At 40.1% G+C, this 24,024-nt stretch overlaps 1 protein-coding gene across 1 annotated transcript in view; it reads right to left on the minus strand.

Annotated features, from left to right (window-relative positions):
- Positions 1-24,024, minus strand: part of NYAP2 (neuronal tyrosine-phosphorylated phosphoinositide-3-kinase adaptor 2) — a 193,960-nt gene that overhangs the window by 135,428 nt on the left and 34,508 nt on the right. The gene's annotated exons all lie outside the window — the stretch shown is intronic.

Below are 24,024 nucleotides of genomic sequence, written 5' to 3' on the forward strand. Positions count from 1 at the left end.
CACTATCAACTCAAAGTCCCACTGGGGCAGCCTGAATTCAATCCCTGACAGGGAGCTGACCCACAGGGCACAGTAGACCTCTCTTATGTCCCTGTTGCTCCCCTCAGCAGTGTATTTCAGTCCAGCTGCCTGTTTTGCTCCCCACTCTGTCTCCAGTGAATCCTCTCACCACCTGTACCTCTGGCCTGCACCCCCATTCTTCTATGCAAAAATAAATAAAATATTTTGAAAAGAAAAAAGATACGTTCCCTCCCTGGTGGAGCAGCAGGCTACAGCATCACACTAAGAACCTAAAGCCACTTCAGCATGAGTTCGATCCCCAACCTGGAGTTGACCAACATGGCACAGCAGACCTGCCTGCTGCTCCCCTCAGCAGTGTACTTCATCAGTGGGCCTGTTCTGCTCCCCACTCTGTCTCTGGTGAATCCTCTCACCCTCCACATCTCTGGCCTGTACCCCAGTTCTGTATGCATAAATAAATCTTAAAAAAAAAAAGAAAGAAAAAAGATACATCAAAGCTACAATTATTTTTAAAAATTGCATGAATGATTGACTAATGACCTACTCAATTTGATAAAATTATTTCTGCATTTTTTTTTGTTGTTGTTATTGTTACCGAGTAAGTGGCTACAAAATCATTTTACATGCCAGAAGTGGAACTGGGCCTGTTTTTATCCCATGCCCCACTGCATACCCCAACGCAGCTCAGCTGCCCAAGCGTTTTGCCCTGTGATAGCTGGTGGAGTCACACCCAGCATGGGTGACATGCAGGGCCCCCGTCTGCCCTTAAACAGGCCTACTTGGAATTTACACATTCCAGCACATCATTGCCGAACTAGAACTATGCAACTACTGAAAGACATAAATGGGGCACCCCTTCCCAGAGCCCCAATCTCTAGCTACTCATTTCTAGCCTGACCTGCTTCATTATGTAAGCAAGTATATATCTTACCCCAGTAGGTGACTTGAGCTTATAAGTCCTGCTAGACACCATTATGAAATAGGAACCACTTGATTATAATCACTTAAAAGCAAATCAATGACTAAGATTGTCAGGATCACATCCTCTAAATCAGCATTTCTGAAATAGTCTTGGAGAATAAATTCACAAAATGACACAGTCTAATAAACATGAAATAGGTCATCTTTTTTAAAATGAACTGAAGCTACTAGAGGTGTTAAATAATATTCAGATCTGACTAGAACTCAGAATTTCTAAAAATACTTCCCTTGTCTTGCATTTCGATCAGGTCATCCATATTTGCAGAGCTGGAATTCTCAGTATGGTAAGGGGGGATTATTACATTTCTTTAGTGCAGCCTGGAAGTATATGCCCTAATAAAGGGGAATAGCAGGTCTGCTTCTCTTCAGAATCTTATACCACATCATCAGTATAATAAAACTGTTCATTGGAAAGGAAGAACTGGAAACAAGTCTTCTAACCTGGGTGATTGCACTTGGGTCAGGAAAATGGGCACAACCTATCAAACCATAAAGGAAGGTTGAAGACGTGTCTTAGCAGAAAGGTGATGAGAGCAATGGAGAGGCCAGCAAGAGATCAATTGACAGGGAGTGGAAAATGAAAAGGAAGGAGAAAAGCTTACCCTTCACTTCATTCCTTAAGCTTCAGTAGTTTTTTGTTTTAAGACATATTTATTTATGTATCCAAGAACTGGGGTACAGGTGAGAGAGTCAGGGGTGAGAGGATTCACCAGAAATAGAGTGGGGAGTAAAACAGGCAGATTCACTGAAATGCACTGCTGAAGAAGGCAGCAGGGAGACCAGAGAGGTCTGCTGAGCCCTGTGGGTTATTCCCTGGCTGGGGATAGAACCCATGCTGCAGGGCTGGTGACCTTGGTAGCACTGTGTCTTTAATCAATGCACCACCTGAGAGCTCAAACTTTAGTAGTTTTTATAACAAAGATTTGGATTTTTTCTTTTTCACATTTGGCAACAAACACTGTCATGTGCATTTATTTAGAAATCCCTATGACAATTCATGTGGAAAAGCATATGAACTAAATTCATGTTAATTAAATAACATATCTATATCTATACATCTATCTATCTACAGCTATATATAAACATATATATATATACGCACACACACATTACTCAGATATATATTCAAATTTATTCAATTAGGTGTTTTATTTTTAAATGATGTACATGCAAAATTTAGGGCAAAACTAACCTCATTAGGATCCAGTGTTTGGAAAATTTACATTTCTAATTAATTAGTGTTGATGTTGAGACGCCCACGTTTAATTATACCACAATATGGGCAAAAGAAAATTCATGTTTTGACTCAAGTAATACAACAAAGGCACCATAAATTATTGCCTCTCCCAAGTTAAAATGACAGTATGTTTAAGGAATTTTGTCTATAGTAGTTGTTATTATCGATAACTCAGGACCTTTTCAATCTTCCCCCTGAAAGGTTCGGCACAGTTAAAGAAATGGAGAGATCCAGGCAAAGTTTCTGACAGGCAGGAGCTTTATTGCACTTCCGGGCAAGGTTCACCAATCCCCACGGGGTTCGGAGAAGTCTCACCCACTGGGGGACACTGGTAAGCTTTTATAGGGTGTGGGAGTTGCTTTTTCAGAAACTGATTCATCAATGACGCTTATCAGTTCCTGGAATGCAGGATGTTCCCAGACTTTAGAAGTCTCAAGATTAGGAGGCTCCTGGTGTGCAGGAACAGCCCCAGATTCAAGGTCCCGGCCCCAGGCCTTGCCAGGCTGCCTGGCCCTTACACCCACCAGATCTATTTTCTATTGATCATGAAGAAACTGCTTGACTACATTGCTTTTCTCATTGCAGTTTCTCCCAAATAATTCATATAGAACAATGCAATGTTAACAGTATAAAGGGTTACTTAGTGAACCCTGGGATTTCCTTCCTGTCTTATGAGGGCCTCCAAGAGAAAAATACTAAGTCAAGAGGAAACTTATAGCCCCATGTTACAATATTTCCCTAAGTAGCAGCGGGTTAAAACACAGCACTGAGAAGCTAAAGCCGCTTCCACATGAGTTCAAATCCCGCCTGCCCCAGAGGAGACCACATGGTGTGGCAGACCTCTCCTGACCCACCCGCTGCTCCCCTCAGCAGTGTACTTCGTCAATCTGCCTGTTCTGCTCCCCACTCTGTCTCTGGTGAATGCTCTCACCCTCCGCATCTCTGGCCTGTACCCCAACTCTGTACGAATAAATAAATCTTAAAAAAAAAAAAAAGGACAACAAACTAATGTCACTCCCAACAACACCTATGAAGCAGGAAAGAATTATTCTAAGTGAAATAAGCCAGAAGGAAAAAGATAAATACCAGATGGTGTCATTTTTAGGAATATAAGAAAACCAAAGGGTCAAAGAAATTTTAAAGCCAATACTTGAAAACTGAACCTAGATGTTTGACTTTCAGAGGGGTTGGGGGACATGAAGCAGAGCACAATGGACCCCGGTGAAGGACAATAGCTATTTGTTGGCTACCCCTGAGGTGGGGACACCCTGTACCGGCAAAGCCTGGAAGGGATGTGGAACAACTATACTTCAGTAAAAATAAAAATAACATGAAAAATAAGAATAAAAGAAAGAAACTTCACATCTAAAAAATAAAAAATATATATAATAAAATCTACAAAGCAAAAAGCAAGGCAGAGACATCAAATGACAGAGGTAGAGGTGGCCATTACGAGGAACGTTCCTTGAAATGCAGAAAAAGATAAATTCCTCTTCGATATGCACTCAGCCTTCTGCTCCTCAAAGTTTATTTCCAAAACAATCTTTACTACTTGTCCAGGTTTACCCTATCTGGCTTCTACTGCTTTTCTTCTACAAAGTGTTTTTGTTTACAATAAAGCATTCGATAGTCACTTTGCAGTGACTGCACAAGAAGTGAGGGGTGTCACCCTTGTGGGAGAAATTTTAATGTTTCCCAGGAGTGACTTGGCATAGGCTTCTCCAGCACAGAACCCAAGGTAGCCCCGTGACATAGCTCCTCACTAGAACAAATGGACAGTTTGAAGCAGCATTTGTATGGGGAAAACAACCGTACTGAGCTACGTGAACAACACCCCCCCCCACCCCAACACACACACCAAAGCCACTGTGCAAGTGATGGTGGATGTTGTTGTTGGAAAGAAACCTTATCCACTTAATGGATACACTCATTTCTCTCTCAGTCACTAAAACAAGTTGTGGCCATTTACTGCCAGAAACAATGGATTCCTCTTACAGGAGTAATGTAACTGTCCTGTTTTCCAAATGCCTATTTTTAAATTCCAATGTGATCGTCTAGCATAGCCAAATACCTTCTCTGGGCATCTTACTACAGAATAAAAGAAAGAAGAGCTGAAAAAAGCATGCCCCAAAGTAGCCCTTCAGAGTGGATTCACCAGAGAGTAGCTCCTCCTTCCTGGGTGCAGAGAGACTCAGGGCTGTTGCTCTGATTCATCTCCTCCATGCAGGATAAAAAAAGTGTCAGGAACCAAGAATCAAATGTGCCATTATGACCTAACTGCAGATGTGTGCCTTCTAATGGAAATAACATCAGAAAAAATAACATATAAAGTTTTTTGAGAATATATTTGTCAAAGTAAATCACCATTAAAAATAAGCGATGGTGTCCTCCTGCTGGTGAATGGGTTAAGGCTCAGCTGCTTCAGCGCAAGTTCTATCCCCAGCCTGGAGGTGGTGACGGAAACTGCAGACGTCTCTCCCCTCCCCTCTGCCCCCCTCAGCAATGTACTTCTTTGATCTGCTTGTTTTGCTCCCCACTCTGTCTCTGGTGAATCCTCTCAAGGCCCCTGCACCTCTGGCTTCTACCCCAGTTCTATATGCATGAATAAATAAATCTCTTAAAAAATAAATAAATAGGGACCTCCCTGGTGGCACAGCAGATTAAAGCACAGCACTGAGAAGCTAAAGCCACTTCAGCATGAGTTCAATCCCCACCCTCCCCACCCGGGAAGTGGCCCACATGGTGGGTGCAGCAGACCTCTCCTGACCTGCCCGCTGCTCCCCTAGCAGTGTACTTCTTCGATCTGCCTGTTCTGCTCCCAGCTCTGTCTCAGGTGAAGCCTCTCACTGCCCCGCACCTCTGGCCTGTACCCAGTTCTGTATGCATAAATTATTAAATCTTTAAAAATAAGTGAATAAATAAATGAAAATTATCTATCATTAGCATTGCCAGGAATAATTCTCACCTAAATATATGTTAATTGATTAATAAGGTCTTGCAGCCTTAAAATTACAGGTTATCTGGAAGGGAGCTACCTGCCCCCTAGAATATCTTCAAAGGTAATATTATGGGCATAAATACAAAGACTTCATCAATTGATTGGTTAATGAATTGCTTGATTTGCATCCATACCACAAAGAGAGGTGAGGAAGAACTAGTACTGCCCTAAACCTTTCACCCACTTCAGATGCTAATACTCTCTCATCACAGCCCAGAAGTGAATTTCCTCAGCACCAAGTGCAAGTATAAAAGAAAATTTACACTGAACCCATTGTTCAATTAAGCCATGTATTTTTATTTCAGATATGCTCTTCAATGTAAACCTATTTAAAGTTCAATATTTTAAAATTGTTAACTGGAAACTTATGTTACCCTGAAGACAATTTCATTCATCAGTATGTGTGAAAAGAAACTTCATTTATATGAACACATTGATGCATCTAAACAAAGCATTGTGATGTTCTGCAGCAGAGGCTTGGACACAAGTTTTGGGGATACAAATCCTGGGGGTACAAAGATGAACAGAGGGGCCTGACATCCTTCACCTGAAGTCTACCCTCAATAATTTGTTCTAACTATATTTTGGTGAGTAGGAAGACAGACCAGTAACAACAGCACAATGTGGAACTCAAGTAAAAGACAACTTTTTAAAAACATAATTTAAAGTCAGCTCTATTAAATTAAGCTGCTTAGCTGCATTAGATGGAACATTTTTGTGATGGGTATAATGCAATAGAACAGAAGATAGCTCTGAATACATGTTCTCTTTATTTGTTCTTCTCCTTTCCTGAAAATGGATCTTTATGTTTATGTTGTTTTGTTTGCAGCAACATTGGTTACAGCACTGTCTGTGATCAGAGTATGTACAGGATCCCACCTTTTCAGGTAAATGTCAGCACACCACACCCACCAGCAAGGCACCCATGGTCCTCAGCAACCCATTGCCACCTCCACATTTTGCTAAAAGGGTAGAGAAACATAATATGATACATATTATATGATATGGCTATGATCAATGATCTGATAAAGAGTCTAATACAAGACTAGGAAACTAGAAGTAGAAATAGTCAATGAAAATTGTAGTAAGGGAATTCAGGCCAGAAGTGCTATTTAGATCTAAGACACCGATTGCTATTGATCATCTCCATATATTGTTGTGGAGAAAGAGGAAATAGATTTGAATTCATCACCGAAAAATTAGAACTGGCTTGTTATTCTTGACTAATTGGTGAGAAAGGAACTAAACATTATCATTCCTTAAAAGCCAAATAAAGTTAAGTCTGAAGTTGTTGAAGGTGGAATACATCCCATCAAAGCATATAACTGGCCCCAGGTAGTAGGTTTAGCGGCGTGAAAAACTGTGAAGTGAAGCAAAAGCTTCTCCTCTGGTAGAACAACAAATCTAGCAATTTTCTCCATTTGTATGAAGTAAAACCCAGATTTCTGTTCCCTCAGCACAAGGCAGCACAAATTTGTCTGCCACTCAGAAAAATCTAATTATTTGTTATATTCTGTTAAATAAAAATGTAAAATAAGGTTTTCTGGATGAAAACACTATTTTATTTGGAAACACTGACATTGGTTTCATTTAAAACTTACAATCAAATCTTACCTAAAGATTCTGACTTGTAATATGAAATCTTCCAACAGAGCTAAAAGGAATGGTTTCACCTGGATACCTTTCTTAAAAGATCCACTAAGCTCCTCTCCTTTGTGATTTGTATGTTATTTATCTTTTCTTAATTATCAGGGGAAGTTAGTCCATTGTTCCACTACTAGGTAACCAAAGAAATCGCAAGACAAAGAAAACCCAACAAATTAGCTGTCAGAAAAACATCTTAGAAAGGATTCCATATTATTTCTACCTGACCAAATACTTTTGTTCTAGAAAACACCTTACATGAATGCTGCTGCTATTGTTGACTCACTTGGGCATTAAGACTGTTGTTTCCTTCTCAGGCTGTTTAATACAGAAAAGCAAATGTTGCATGAAACACTCTCTTCTTCCTACCTGCCTGCTACCTGACCTTTGGTCTTGATTAACATAATAATGAATTGCATTCAACTCTGCCTGTCTATTCACAAATACACTCTGGGGGCGGATAAAATGGCATATGGCAAAATGGAGTCATCTGTTCAATCATAATTATTATTAGCTAAATACATTCAGCCTGGTGGGACTTGACAAGAGTCCATCTTGTCCTTTGGACGCAGTGGTTAAGATGCTGCTCTTTCCTTGTTTTAGGCTTAATTGCATTCAATTGCATTCAGTTCCTTACACAACTACATCAGCAGCTTTCGTATGTAGTCTACTGTTAGAGTTTTTGTTCCTTTGTTTGAATCTCAAATACAGCCACAATAGAAATTAAAGTTCAAAGTGAATATATTTTTCCTTCTATCAAGAAAGCATTGTGTTGTCCAAAGGCTGGTGAACTCTCTCATATTTCACTAATAAACACTAGCATTCCTTCTAGCAATAAATCTGGGAGTTCCTTTAAAAGAATTGTAAAGAAGAGGTATTAAATCATAAACTACTGGGCCCTTCCTGGTGATGCAATGGGTTAAAGCACAGCACTATGAAACTAGCCACAGCCGCTTCAGCACGAGTTCAATCCCCAACTAGGGAGCAGATCCACATGGCGCAACAGACAATTCCTGTCTCCCTGCTACTCACCTCAGCAGTGTACTTTCTCAATCTGCCTCTTCTGCTCCCCACTCTGTCTCTGGTGAATCTTCTTGCTGTTCCAGTACCTCTGACCTATACCCCAGTTCTATAGCTCTATATGCATAAATAAATAAACTTAACAAAATATAAACTAATGTCCTGCAATAATTTCAGAGCCAGTAGAAGCTGACAGTGAGTGTGTGCCATTGACTAGTAATAGTCAAGCAAGGATGTGTTGATGCATTGCTCTAGAACAGCACTGGCACAGTGCATGGCATGTAATGGGGTTTTGGCAGGTGTATCCTGAATCAGAGAAGGAAAGATGGGACAAACTGAAATCATATTCCCAGTCTCAGGGTAGGAGATGCCAGCATGCAGGTCAGACAAGAATCAGGATGAGCTGTGAAGCAGAACCAGTGTGACTGTGGGTCATCAGGAAATGTACTTTCATGAAGAAAGTCCAGGCAAGAGCGAATAACTCAGATTCTTTGGGTCTTCACTGGTTGGCTGAGTTTTCTTTTGAAGGAAGAGGGGAAAGTATTACTCTACTCATTAAATGATAGATTTTTAAGCAAAGTAGTGGGTGGCACAAATATCTTTCATCTTAGAACTCCATCAACTAAGTCATTAAAATGTCTGGGGTTTGGTATGCTTGGCTTCTAGGAGGTCTTATATGCTTGGTGGATGACTATTTTGCCATAACTGACCAGTGCTTCTAAAAACCCCAACCTGCTCTCATAATTCCTGATTAAAAGAATGGGTCCATCTCAAGTCTCTCATTCTTTAAAATGATTTCTGAGGCCCTCCCTGGTGGCACAGCGGGTTAAAGCACAGCACTGAGAATCTAAAGCCGCTTCTGCATAAGTTCGATCCCCGCCTGCCCCGGAGGTGACCACATGGCGAGGCAGACCTCTCCTGTCCCGCCCACTGATCCCTTCAGCAGTGTACTTCGTCGATCTGCCTGTTCTGTCCCCCACCCTGTCTCTGGTGAAGCCTCTCACTGCCCCTGAGCCTCTGGCCTGTACCCCAGTTCTGTATGCACAAATAAATCTTAAAAAAAAATGATTTCTGAGGCTAAATCTATGTAGCCCTTCAACAACACTGAAATGTAAAGAATTTGCTAAAAACCTTAAATAAATGTAGTGAATACTAAGCTATTAAGCGAAGTTGGGGGGAAGGGACTCTTCTTCAAACCTCTCAGAGTCACTAATTGGGCCTGAAAATTAAACTTACAAAGACAAATTAACAGGGAAAAATCAGGCAAATTGATATGCTTTATGTGACATGAGAACACTCAAAAAGAAGAATCACAGACAAGGGAAATCTGCTTGTTTTCCTGTTACCTTGTACAAACAAATAATTACAGGAAAGTAACTAAGCCATGTCAGGTGCCTAAAGGGCAGTAAGAATGGTTTTAGCAAGATCTGCAGATACAGAGCTCTTCCAGTCTTAATTCCTTGGTTTTCATTTTTAAAGATTTATTTATGCATACAGGAACTGTGGTACAGGCCAAAGGTGCTGGGAGTGAGAGGATTCAGAACAGGCAGTAGGGAGCAGAACAGGCAGATGTACTGAAATATACTGCTGAGGGGAGCAGCGGGTGCATCAGGAGGTCTGCTGCACCATGTGGGTCAGCTCCCTAGCTGGGGATTGAACTCACAATACAGTGGCTTTGCAGAGCTTCATAATGCTGCATTTTAACCCATTGCACCATCAGGGAGGACCCCTGTCTTAATTCCTTCTACTTGATATTCAGATCGTTTTCTGTCCCTTGTCTAGGGACATTTTCTGTCCCTTGCCCCTAGGATTTTATCCCCTGCTTTCAGAAAGAAAAGGAAGGTCCAAATTCCTTTCTTGCTATTGCTGTTTGTCAAGTGTCTTTAACTCAAAATAATCAATGTAATAAAATGTCCTATTGGGGGTGACGAGCTCTGAAGTCCTTCGAAGTTTCTCAAATTTTATTGCCAAGTAAGTTCTAAGACTACAGAAAATAAAGCTATCATCTTCAAGAAAGAGGTGTGTGCATGTGTGGACCCTAAACCTATCTGTGTTATTCATCAGTGGAATGATGAAATACTTCAGAATTATGATAGCTCATTGCAATTTTTCTGCCATGTGATTATATTTATTTTTTGCAGTGTTAACTTTTGCAAGAAGAACCTAATACTTTTTTCAGCTTGATCATCTCCTGGAAGCTTGTTACAGATAACAGAATCTTTAAGCCCACCCCACTGAAACTGAATCAGAATCTAAATTTTTTCAAGAACTCCAACCAACTGGTGAGCAGAGTCTGAGGAACACTGATATTTTAGTCTTTTTCTTAATGTAAACATTTATAATAGCTGTCAATATGTTTCCCTGTTTATTTAACTGTTTAAAAGGCCATCATTAGTGTTTTGTGCATAAAATTAACAGCTTCCATAATTATAGTTTTATTCATACAATAATAAATATTTGTATTTCACATCCACAATAATTTTCCATCTACAGAGGCAAAAATGTATTTAGACTCTGAGTTACACCTAGACCGTTTACTCATATTTGAAGGTGAATATTCAAAGTAATGACTTCAGAAAGCTAAATAGCATGCTTATTTTCTAACCGCACTGGGCATACCTATTGGATTTGAAATATCCTCAAAAAAAAAAAAATCTCATAATGATAAATTATCCACAAACTTAAGAATTCTGGGAATTATCCTGAAACAAGCATTTGGTTTCTCTGCCTTCCAAATTCCCAGAATTAGGCCAAAGCTAAAAGTATATTTGAGCCAAACTCAAGTTGCGTGTGCACATATTAGTGGTTTCATTGTCTTTTAACATTGACTTGGAAAGGAAAACAAACAAAATGTACATTCCAAAAGACTAATAAATAGCCTGATCTAGGCCCTCTTTGGCTGCTTAGTTTAGAACAAACCAAATTCAGCGGGAAACTCTGAAGTTGTCTTTACATATTTGAGAAGCTGTCAAATGAAAGAGGAATAAAAACTATGAATCCCTAAGGGGTAAAACTGAGACAGAGATGAAGAAGATACAAAGAGAAAGGTTCTATTTCTCACAGGAAATACTTTTCCAGCCATCCTAGAGAGTATGCAGGATAAAGTGTGCAGCCTGGGAAGTGAAGAAGGGTCTCCGAGTTTGGCATTTAGCTTCAGGCTGAAGGTCAGTTGCTGGTGACTGCTTCAGAAGAGAATGGAGCTTCATCTGGGTTATGCCTTTGTCAGCTAACAGTACTGAGTGCTTCCTAGGAGTGTGGTCTAGTTCCGCCTGCTGCCCAAAGTGTTCACTCTGACTCAATGGGGTGGGATTCCTTTCCCCCATATGGAGACATCAGAGGGCTTGATCGAAATTAAAGAGGTAGTGAGTGGCAGGGCCAAGGGACTTGTGAACCCATGTACCTTAGAATGTAGGCTATACAGCACTTCAGATCTGAACCTCATCTTCTTCCACCAAGAACAATACTTACAATTAGTGTTAAGAGGCATGAGACCTCTAACTTTTATGAATGCCACTATAGTCTAATGCAGCCAAGTATTCTGACATGGAGAAAACATTTAATATGTATCCATATAATTATGTATATGGTGTGTATATATGGATATATACAGCTGCATGTATGTCATATTAACACATATACAAAAATAAACATATATACATAGATAGAGAGAGAGGAAGAGAGAAGAAAGTGAGTAGGAGTTAATTTACCTACCATACAGCTGTTGAGATTAAACAAGTTACACTAAGCAGCTCAAGAACACATAGTTTAGAAGGAATTCAGGAAATGTTTGTTGAATGAATGTATGCATGAATGAACTTTCCACTCTGATTAACACATCACACAACAGAGATTTGGAGCGCAGAAAAACAGTCCATTGTTTTTATGTTATATTTAGTAAAAGCCACAGAAATGTGTACTATGGCAGCTGTAAGGTTTTGTGATCAGTGTGAGAGAGAATTAGTTGCATATCAGCTCTGACATGCTCCACATGTTACTTTACCTGAGAGCCTTGATGGGAGTTTCCATAAAGTATACATCATCTGCTAGCCTGGCAAATGCATTCATCTGACTTCTATTATTTGTTTTTCAAGGGAGAGCAATAATTCCCAGGTTCTAAACTACTCTTACAGATAGTAGTGGAGTTTTGCCAGACTTGTATCTTCATAGGCTCATGAAAATAACCTGCCAATTTCATTAATTACAATGAAATAATTCTCTGTATTAAAAACAGGTACATCATACGCCCCTACATATATAATGTTAAAGCAGGAAATTATTAATATTGAAGGATCGAGGTCATCCACAAGTGAATGAAGCTTTTGTCATTCACTATGGAATAACAAGAACAGATGGTGAGGAGAATTTCAAGTTGATTCCAGTAATTTCCTATTTTTCTGGCGCCTGGCAGTTGGAGTTGAGTTTCTGTCTCTAGCATTTCCTCATTTTGCTCACACATTCCTGCCATTGCTAAAAGCCACCTGGGTTACCTTCCTTATTGATTTAATCTACTTATTTGTGTTATCCCCTTTAAAGCCTATGGTGGTTACATTGTTTTTACTACCCAGTATTTAGTCAGCCATGGCACCCTATTTTTTTTTTTTTTTGAAAGTAGTACTTTTTCATCAGTTTCCAGAATCTTCCCAAGTAGAGCATTAAGGCTTGGTGAGAATATGGGTGTTTTCTGGTCATGGTGATTGACTTCAGGAAGACCAGAAAGAGCATGAATTGGAGGAATACATGCTCCTTCCTCTGATCCTCAGGCCTCAGTGGGGAGGGTCCAGCACCCCTGGCCCCAAGAGCATGAGGGGAGGGGACAGAGCTCAGGAAGACAGGAGCCTCACCATTACGTGACTAACAATGGTGGCACATTTGTTACATGGCAGTGCCCTGTGAGCACCAGGCATGTGTAAGCACACTATTTTGTGGATGGTAACAACCACATTCCTGTTTAACAACTGGGGGGACTGAGGCACACACTTTGTAAGGGGTACCCAAGGACACACCTGTGATCAAGTCTTCTCCTGCCTTTCCAGGTGCCGTCTCTGAGTGGAAGTCAGTTCTACTGCTTGTGAATTTCATTTTACTGGGTTAAAAATCCCTTCCATAGATTTGGAATTGAGTTTGCAAAAACTAGACCAGAATCTTCAGAAACACAAACATGTCTTTTGAGTTTCATGCTTCATATTCATGACTAATCCAGAACTAATCCACTACCTTTATTCTTTCTGGCTAAGTTTTTCCTTCTGAAGTCACCTTTCTGGGATGAAGCTTCCTCCCCACGCCAGTCTCCACAGAGCTCCCTCAGGTCCTCTGACAAACTTGCCCCAAGGCCAGGCATGTAGTGTTGTCCTCACCAGGGTGAGCCCCTGATATTTCTGTTACCCAGACCTTCTTTTTCCCCCAAATAAAACATAATGCCATGCACGATGTTTCCTTAATTCTTCAGGGGACATCTCACAAAATTAGTACCTAACAACTATTTCAAAACTAGTTATATAGTTCATAGAAAATTTTGGGGTGTGGGTTAGATGCTAGGTATTGAGAGCTATCTCCTTTCCTTGGATACAAGGTACAAAAGTGAGTTCAAAGTGAAAACACACTGTATTAGAAAGCAATCTAGGTTTTATTTTGCTTTTTTGTTACTTAAATAGATATACTTTTATATATTGCTTATAATGTTGCTTCTGCGCCGTGTATAGAGTAGACATTACTTCATTTGACCATCACAACAAAATTGTGAGGTCAGTATTATGATTCTCTTAGATAATCAAACAAAGGAAATTAGTTTCAAGGGAAAACAACTGTGAAATGAGTAGACATCTACTATTACAGTGAAAACCTTTGACACCCATCCCTGGACTCATTAGCTCTTTCATTTCATTATTTTAGGGTCAGCAAAACATCTGTCACATAGCAGATGCTCAATAAATTATGCATTTCTTTGATCAGCTTTTAACATTTTCATTATTAAAGATATAGCTAGTGGGTTATGTTGAATCCTCCCTGGTACAATGAGGTGTTATAACAAACAGACATTTTTAAGAGCCCCCAAGGAACTCACCATGCAGTTTATTCGGAAATGTTCGGTCATAAACACACATGTATCCTTGCCATTCCCCTGAGTGGGTGCAGATCTGAATGCATACAAACCATGAAGACAATGAACAGAAACAAAGCTCACAGTTTGCAAACCAATTTGAAAACGAACAACCTAAACTTAGAACTTGCTCAATGAATCCCTGCTGGCTAATTCTGATTCTGGTGCATGACAAAGATGGCTTGTCACCATTCAGTGCCTCTAAATGGTGATGAGAATTTCAAAGCTTAGAAAGTAGAGCTGAAAGTGTGGGCTTTCTGGGAGAAAAGGAGAACTGATACAGCTAGGAATATTTAGACCTGGATACATCCGTGCACATCCACAAGCCATATAAACGTAATTCGGAAATACTGCAACCCATAATTTTAGCATAAGAGTTTTTTTTTAAGTACTAGTTTCTTAAACTATTTCTTTAAAAAATTGTAGATAAAAAGTGAACTCAATAGGGTCCTGGTGGGGCAATGGGTTAAAACACAGCACTATGAAGCAATCAGCAACCACTGCAGCATGAGTTCAGCTCCCTGGCCGGGGAGCTGACCTCTCCTGACCTGCCCGCTAATTGCCCTCAGCAGTATATTTCAGCAGATCTGCCTGTTCTGCTGCCCACTCTGTCTCAGGTAAATCCTCTAACCACCCCTCTCCCCCGCACCTCTGGCCTATACCACAGTTCTTATATGCATAAAGAAAAAAATATTTGGAAAAAAAGATCTAAAAGAATGGTGAACGCATAATTCAGGTGTTTCATTAAAAAAGTAACATTTACTTAAATTATCTGGCATCCATTTCCTTGAATACTTCCATTTTAATCAATCTTCCTGTTTCTTATAGTTCCTTAGTCTCTTCCAAGGGTGACCCTCCAATCAGCCATATCACCTACTCCTGACCTGTAATGATTATTGATGACTGTCACACATTACACTTGTGTCTTTAAAAGCAGAAGGTGGTGTGGTGTTAACTGGCTGTAAATAATCCAATTCCTCTACTTGGCCTGCTGTCTCTTTTTTGTTTTTGTTTTTGCACCAAAATGCTTCCTCTCCTCTGCTTGCATCGAACCATGGAATCTATCATTAACCCGCCAGCGCCAACCCCGTGCATTTTGCCAGCAAAGCCGAAAAGGCCATTTCCTAGCGGTGCTAACCTGGGCCAGCTTCCCTTGTCAGTGTATCTCACATTCAACCTTCCTAAATTCCACTTCAAGTAGAACCCACCTGAGTTCTTTTTAAACTACAGATGAGACCCAAGAACACCAAGAACATTCACAGAAATTACATGTGTTTAACATCTTTGGGGAGGTGCTCTCACTGTATTCAGAAACTTCTTTTATAATCTCCCAGCCAGGATGCTACAAGTTTAAATTTTGTGAATATTGAATGAAGAATAAATGATGCAGTGGAATATAGAAGACATCGATTTTTCCCTTCCCTGGGTATTTCCAAGTGGCTCCCTGTTTAGTCTGAGGAGTACGGATGAATTGTATTTGATCTTCTCAAGTCTTTTATCTACTCATTTTGCCCGATTCTTTCCTCCATTCTATTAATTTGCAGAGTTGACAGTGAATTTGAAGTTTTCACTATTAAGACTGGAATTCACTCAATTTATTCTTATTAATATTGTCTTATTTATAATTCTTCATAGTGTTAGAGCAGGAAACCTTTCTTCTCTGAAATTCAAATTACTTTTCTCATAGCAGACTCACCTGGTCTTAATATCAAACTCTTTGGCTGATAGACTGGCACTGGAGTTCATTTGATATCAGTATCAAATCTATCAGGCTATTTTAAGATGAACAGACAACATAGGAATGATAAAACATACAATTTTTAAAAAAGCATGTTTTTAACAAAATCTGAGTGAAGTTGAATGACATGTCTTGGGAATGAAATAACTCTGGGCTCCAACCTCGTGGGGGTTGCTGAATGGACCAGCACTAGCAGGAAATGTCTTGGTGACCTGCATGTCTTTGTCTAGGTGCAGACACAGGACACGGTCTCCTGGAGCCTCCAGATCACTCTGCAGTCTCTGCAGGGCCTAGTGCAGGAAACCCCGCTAGTGAGGACCTGCCCAGAGATTCTGCATTTCCCAGCAATCTTGCTCCTCCCCCTCACCTTTGGCTGCAGACGCAGGCCTCTGAATTTGTCTGCAAAGCTGCTGGGCTGTGGGTCAGTGTCTGGCTTCCCGGTGGAAAAGACACTACTTTCACTGGCTCTTATGGCCCCTCTCCTTCCGACTCATCTTGTGGGAATAGGGACTTGGGGAGCAGAAGCCATGCTGATCTTGCTTTTGCCATCTGTGTAAGTAATGAGCTATCTGAATCCATCCGGATTCACTGTCTCTTTATAGCCAAAGGTAACAGCTGCAGTAGTGAGCCTTGTGGCCCTGTTGAACACCCTGCTGCTGTGTAAGGTCTGCTTTCCCACTTAACTGGGACATTTCAATTGCCCTGAAGTATATGTGCCTTTTAATAAATCAATATTATATAATTGGAACTTACAAGAAATTGCTAACCTCTAAAAATTGCTCACATTTGTAGACACCACAATATTGGATCTCATTTCTGACTCTTCATCAACTAGGACTTTCTCTGGGTTGCTCTAAAACTTCAAGTTTCTCAGTTTTAACTTAGCAATTTGATTTTTTTTTCATGTATCTGTCTACCATTCACATTGGAGATAATAGTTTTTGCATCCAAGATTTAGCAAGATGTAATTGACTCAAGGAAGGAAGGGAAAAAAAAAAAGAAAAGGAGGAAGGGAGGAGGGGAGGAGGAGAGGAAGGAGTTAAGAATCATTTAATGCTTCATATTCCCATATGCTTTTTAAGTCACTTAATGCCTTATCACAATAACTATGTTAGATACCAGTTATACAGATGTGGAAATTTAGATAAGCCCAGTGCCAAATGGGATTGCTCAAATTTCATGTCTTACAGGTTTATCTTTCAGTATAATCTTGGAAGGTATAACAGGTCATGGAAATCTACATGTTGGTCATTCACATCAGAATTCAGTTAATAAAAATCTCGAAATTAATGTATATAAATGTATATACATCAGCATCAAAAAGGAGTGAAGTCAGAGAGAAGCGTGGACATTTTCTGATCGTACCCTGAAGATGATTACTATTTGATCTGAAGATCTTCTCCCTGGCTTCACATATACAAATTCAAACTCAAGTGAAGCATCGGAAAGACCAGAGGATGACTCATTTTTATGTTCAATCAATACAATTTCTGTTATTCTTTAAAATATTAAAAGAACAAAATGTGGATGCCCTTTAGCCATCTGCTGTGGGTAGTATTTTGGCAACGCTATCCGGGAAAATAAGTCAACATCTTAATACAGTTGCCACGTTAGCACAGTTGAAACATCTTCAGATGTGGTGAGCAACCCAAACATGTTTTTAGTGTTTCACCACAGAAAATGTCAGTGATATACCTCTAGAATATGTTTCTTAGAAAATGCAATCATTTCCATGGATGAAGTGAAGGAGCTATGTCTAACGGCAGTGCAACGCAATTCACACGTAGGTCACTAACCAAGAGCTTGAAATGAATGTTATTTCTTTGTTCCATATATTTTGTGCTGTTCCAGGAGAGAAGCAAAAATGTTGACAATTTACAGTATTTCTCCCCATGCTTTATGAATAAGTTGATGAACAGCATAAATAAGTGGTATGATATTTTAACATGTTATATATTTTAACATGTCATATGTATGATCAATATTCCAAGCTAAATTGGAGAAATATCTGTGTTGTTAAGACTCTGTTACTTTACCAGGACATTTACAAGAGGGCAAGCAAATACTATTCTGCTAGCACCTGGTCATTGAAGACTGGCATAAACTCAGGGATCAGAAGTCCACTTTCCCTTCCTCGCCAGTTTTCACTCCAAATTCCTTTATCATAAAAATAAAGAAGCATACCTTCTGAGAAAATTACTTGCCATATTGAATTGACACATACTTCTTTTCTTAAGTTTGATTCCTGCTTGTCTATCACCTGTGTGTTTGTGTGCATGCATGTGATGTGCCTATGTATGTGAATAACAGCCAGAGATCAAATAACTCAAGTGTATGTAGGTGTCAGTACAAAATTCTGCAAAGAGATTTTTGCTTTTAAAACCCTTCAATCTATATATTATAAATTTATATTCATATATGTTTGCATCTCTTTAAAATGCCACAGATGGCAGGGGACACAGATGGTGTGTGTGCTAGGAGAAATGCCGAACGCGGGTGGGCCTTGTTGCCAGTGCACATAATTTAAATCCTATTGATTCTTCTACTTGGTATAGAATACATTAGACCACACAGGCTGAGTTTCTATAGAAAGTGTCAATACCACAATGAAAGATGAAATAAATCTGGAAATCGACAGCATTCACCGTAATTCTTACTTATTAGTTGGCTGACATGCCACTTGAGTATATATAGTTTCAGTCTTTAAAAATAATTCCAAGACTATCTTGGAATGATCACATAAGAAAAATTATCACATGAGCAGATGATTACCACAAAGTGTTTAACTCATTCAATATGGAACTACCCATTAAGATAGTTTGAGTCCAACTAGAAGCAGCCATCTTGGCTTCCTACAAGAAGATGCAAAGGAATGTGTTCAACTTCTGGGGAGCTGGCAGATCACACAAGACCAAGAATGTGATTTCTGAAGAATCCACTAATGCTTCAACCTCTGAACAGACATCTCATAAAAATACAGTACTGGTTTAAAGGGACAGAATGTTGGGGCACAAATCCCATACAGCTGTTCCTCAAGAGAAAGCTCTAGGATCTTTGTGTAATATTTGTACTTAGTCCTAAGAAAATCTAGTTGGTCTAGTAATTAATGAAGGCTTCTCAATATTTCACTGTTCGTTTTTGCAAGCATAATTCTATTGTTAATGGGAGTGATATAACTGAATTTTATTTATTTATGGCCAGGGCCCCTGAGATTGGGTCTGCTTGAGCATGATGGATTGAGTATTGCTGTGGAAAGTAATCTCTGTCCATGTAAGCATGAGCATGGCTCTTGACCTGGAGCCCTGCATCTACTCTTGTGAACATGTGCATTGTATAATCCAAAGGTCAGACAATATCTGCCACATTCCCCAAATGTAAAATCAGAGTTTTTATCAACGAGTATTTCCTGAAGAACTAGTACTTGCACAGCACACTCTGTGAAATGCCATGTTCCTTGTTACTTTAGTCAAGTGAATCTCCTTGGACACTGGAGCTTGGCAAACATTGAGGTTATCCTGTTACAGAGGAAATTACACTAGGCAGACAAACAAAGTTCTTGGATGAGAACAAACTATATTATCACTCTCTGTACTTGTTACTCTTGGTCACCTTGTCTGGATGCTCATCTGCCCTTTTTTCCATAAGCCCGTTCCTTTCCTCCTTGGCTGATGAGTTCTGCACGCTCACTCTTTGTTAGCTGAAGCCTCTTTAATTTGTCCCTGATTTATGGAAACCCAGTAAGTGAGGGAAACAATCCTTTTTCACTGAATTCTCAGTCCTCATCTCACTAGACTTATTGACATTCAGATCCTATTGACTGATCTGCCCTTTGATTCCTATTGACTTCCTGGTTCCCGACTTATTTTTCCAAATGTTTCCTCTGATGCCTGTCAATATTTATGTTTTAGGATTCTTACTACATAACTACCTTCAACCAATCATATTTTCTTCAAATTAGAGTATCAAGGACCTATTTTCTCATCCTTTAGACCCCAGACAACCTCTGACATACTCCTTTGGGTTCCTGACCGGGTCTGGCTAATCCCCCTGCCACCTGTTTATTCTCTGCTCTTTGATGTAGCCTTGCCTTCATTCTCTGATCCCAGCTCCCTGACTGCCCCCAGTCCAGCATGTCACATAATCCTTATGCAAACATTTTGCATGTGCTTTTCTGTATCTTTCACTAATTGAGATATTTTTATTCAAATTTAGTATTTTATCAGTAAATGGAACATTCAAATTGTTTGACTTTGTAAAGAAAATTGTTATATATCACAAATGCTCTGCCTGTTTTTTCAGCGACCCTGTCTGAGGAAAGTCAATTATTAGCCCATGTGATATTTAGTGTGTACCATCCTTTATCTGTGGCAGCTGCTGGAAGAGCAGTTCTGGCCCAAAGGAAGGAAGCAGCTTTTGTAGGGCTTGTCTTTTGACTGCAAGCCCAGGCCCTGTACATACTGGGAAGCAAGCCATCTCCTTTTCCAGAATGTCCACAATGCCATTGATTTAAGACCACTCAAGTAAATGAACGTTCCCCTTTGTGTTGTTCTACTTGGGAGCAACCTATTCCCAGGCCAATCTGAAGAGAGGCAGGACGTGGGTCATGGGCACCGGGTAGATTTGAGAGAAGCGACAACACACCTGACATGAATCAATAGCATCCTGTTGCTAGATGTAATCTAAAAATCACTGTACAGACATGACACATGGCATGGAAGTCAGATTACATCTGTAGGCATTTCAAAACTGGACATTTCTGATGCGTCCACTAAGATTCTGAGAAAATTTGCCCCAAATCATCCAATATTTACCTAGACACATGTTCAGCTGGTGGGCATAGTAATGCTTGATGAATTCCCCACAGCTGAATAGAAAAGCATATGTAGTCCCTATACTAAGCAAATCCAGAGGTTGAGCTTGTGTTTAGGCTGCAAGGGATTCCCAAGCATAGATCACAGGATAACTGCAAATCCCTCCTCACATCCCCCTATACACATTGATGGGCCAGTTATCTAACTCCCAGCCTCCAGGCACAGGGTTAGACTGGTTTGTCTACAAGGAGTGAATGTGGCCCTCACCAGTGGCCTCCAGTTAACAACTCCATACACCAACATATAAAGCAATGGCTAATCGGAAACCTTCACTGTGTATGCTCCAAGATCTCCCATCCATGAGAAGTACAGTTCATCCAAGCTGAGTAGAAGCTTCAGATTTGGGGAAAACTTGCCTTTTTCCACCAGAGAAATGAAATATTTTGGCAACATTGAAATAAGACAACTTTAATCATCAAGCCTAGATATCCCCAGACCTTGCCTCAGATATAACACCGTCTTCCACAATGATCTGTATTTTTCCTTATTTCCCGGGCTTTTGGGTCTTTCCCCAAACCTGTGATATACAGCTAAACCACTTGACTCCGTCCTAGCTCAAATATGGCTTCTCCCAGGAAGCCTTACTTGATACTCTCATTCTGGTTTGGGTGTCCAGCCTATATCCCCAAAACATAGTCATATTTTCTCATGATTCTTATCAAAGTAAAGATGGTTGCTGTTAAAGAAATTCCTATTTAGTGAATAAGTAGATGGATGAACAAATCATTTATAGTAGTTTTCTCTTTATGCTTGAATTTATGATATTATTTTAATGATACCTGAATTTTGGTTAGTAATTGTTTTCTTTGGGAAATAGTTATAATATGGGCTTTCTACTGAAACACCTTGACATATGGATGACAGATAGGCAGATATCTAGTTAGCTATTTTTTGACCATAGGTCAAACAAACATTTAGATTTTTTAATTATTACTTCAGAGGTTACGTTGGTTTGCATTGTCATTTGTAGCTTAGGGAGTCTAGGACCACCCTTCAAGTGTTATTGTTTTACTGTACCTACCACCAAAACACCTGTTGCCTTATACCCAAGTCCTTTATGCTCTCTCCTCCCCCTTGCTATTATTCCTCCCTTCCCCCTCCACCTCTGGATTCCTGAGTTCTGGGATTGATTTTCCAGAGTTAGTTTTAAGTTTGGCTTGATTTAGTCCTTTGTTGAGTTTCATTACATTCCACTTATAAGTGATAGCATTTACCTACAGAGATTAAATCAACCTAAAGTCCAATCTAAAAGGACTTGTCACCTTTGTAAGTGATTTTTCCAACACAATATTTGCAAACCAGGATATTTGGATTCTCAGCTCATAGTACAGAGGATGAGCCCACCTCTGTGATGCCCTGTCAAAGGTGATGTCCTGGAAACGAGAGTACATGTCTATCTTTGATGAAGCTAAGTCATGTGCCAGTGCAAGAAGCCGACTCTTAAAATGACTGAAATAGTGCTGTAAAGAGAGACACCTGAGTTTATTCATGGCGTATTCAATGTGGTAGTTTTTAAATAAAAATCATCTATGCCTTACAAAACACATCCACATTCAGGAAAGTTAAACTTTCAGAACCAACCAAACGTCTTGCCATATCTTCTGGATACACAGTGCTGGGCTGAGCATAGTTAAGGATTCACGAGACAAAAATCAGCAAAATATAGACAGACTCTTAGGAGCATCCTCAAGCTCTAAACAGGTAGGTATGTAACAACAAGAAAACAAGTGTGTTTGAAACGGTTTGCTTTAACCTCATATATGTCCTATGCTATTTCAGACAAAGGAAGAAATGGCTGCGATCAGGTCCAGTGTGACTACCTGAGTGAATATCCCCACTCATACACTACTGAGAGAAAGTGTTGAGATGATACAGTGGTTAAAAGCAGGCTTTAGAGTCAGACAGGTTTATGTTTCATATAATTTTTGAAACTTATTAGCTTTTTGGCAGCAGGTACCTTGCTTAACCTCTCTAAGCCTCATCTAAAAGGCTGATTAAATCTTATGTCAGGTGCCAGTTGAAGACGACCTCATTTAGACTTGTAGATATGCTGCTTTGAAAGTATTTAACCTGGTGAAGTGTCCTTTTTTCTTCCTGAGAAAAGTACAAAATATTGCCATGCAAGATTACTTTCATTCTCTGCAGCTAGCTGAAGGGGGAGGAGAGGATGCAGTGATTTTGATCTACAGACAGCATGTTCCGAATGTAACAGTCAAAACCCCCAGACAGATGTGACAGATGTGACCATCTACCAGTGCACAGGACGGCCAGGCAGCCTTTGAGCTCCTACAAACACAAACCTACCCCAAAATAGAGAATTCATGATTTGCCATGAAATTTCTTATCCTTAGATCATGGAACATGAAAAAATAGGAGATTTTCTTTACACCTGTCATATTCTGTGTCCTCCATAAACATAAGCGATGTCAACATTATCAAAGAGAGACTCCATATGACTTTGGAGGTGGTTGGGTGAAATGGCCAGCTCAGCATAGCATTTTTCAGAAATCACAGATGCTCAGCCTTAGAGGCCAGACACCAAGTAACAAGATTATTCTAATTATATATTCCTTGGGTGCCATAGGCTTGCTAAATTCAATTTTCCATTTCATAGTTCAGTTCACCTTTTCTTTTGCATAGTCCATTCCATTCTGATAATTCTCTGGCAGTAACTTCTGGGATTACTCAAACCATCAATTGCTCTCATGGGTCTTTTTTTCCCTAAGCCCCATCCAGGTGATGGAATGAGGCTCTGATAGGGCAAAATTTTAGGAAAGACTTTCAAGCTAGGATAAGATGGGGGTGGAGTTATAAAGGGTGACAGGGAGAAGGGTCAAGCATGCACATAGTGCAGGTAGAATTTTTTTCCAAGAACCAGAACTTTAAGAATCGGGCTCTGGCATCTTTCATGCTAGAAAAAGCAGAGGAACCGGAAATGGTGGTGTATATGGAGGCCAGCAAATTCTTTTCCTTGACCATGTGGAAGGAAACAAGATCAGGCAGGGAGTTGGGCCTAGGACCAGATTATAGACCAGTAACGTTTCTCCTCACTGCCCAGCACCACCCTCCCCAAAGACATATGTTGAAACCCTAACCCGCAGGCCCTCAGAATCTGACCTAATTTGGAACCTGGGTGACTGCAGGTGTAGTTAGTGGAGATGAGACACTGTTGTAGGGTGGCTGCCCAGTCTAATATGACTAGAATCCGTACACAAAGGGGGAATTTGGACACAGACACATACACCAGAGGATCCTCATGTGAAAATGAAGACAGAAGTTGGATGATTCATCTGCCAGCAAACCAACATAAGTGAGATCAGAGACAGGAAAAAGATTCTTTCTCACAGTCCTGAGAGGGAACGAATCCAGGCTGCCTCCTTGAACTTGGATTTCTAGCCTCTAGAATTGTCAGGCACT

Source organism: Condylura cristata, unplaced genomic scaffold (genome assembly GCF_000260355.1).
Source record: "Condylura cristata isolate star-nosed mole 26May11 unplaced genomic scaffold, ConCri1.0 scaffold00002, whole genome shotgun sequence".
Taxonomy (NCBI): Eukaryota; Metazoa; Chordata; class Mammalia; order Eulipotyphla; family Talpidae; genus Condylura; species Condylura cristata.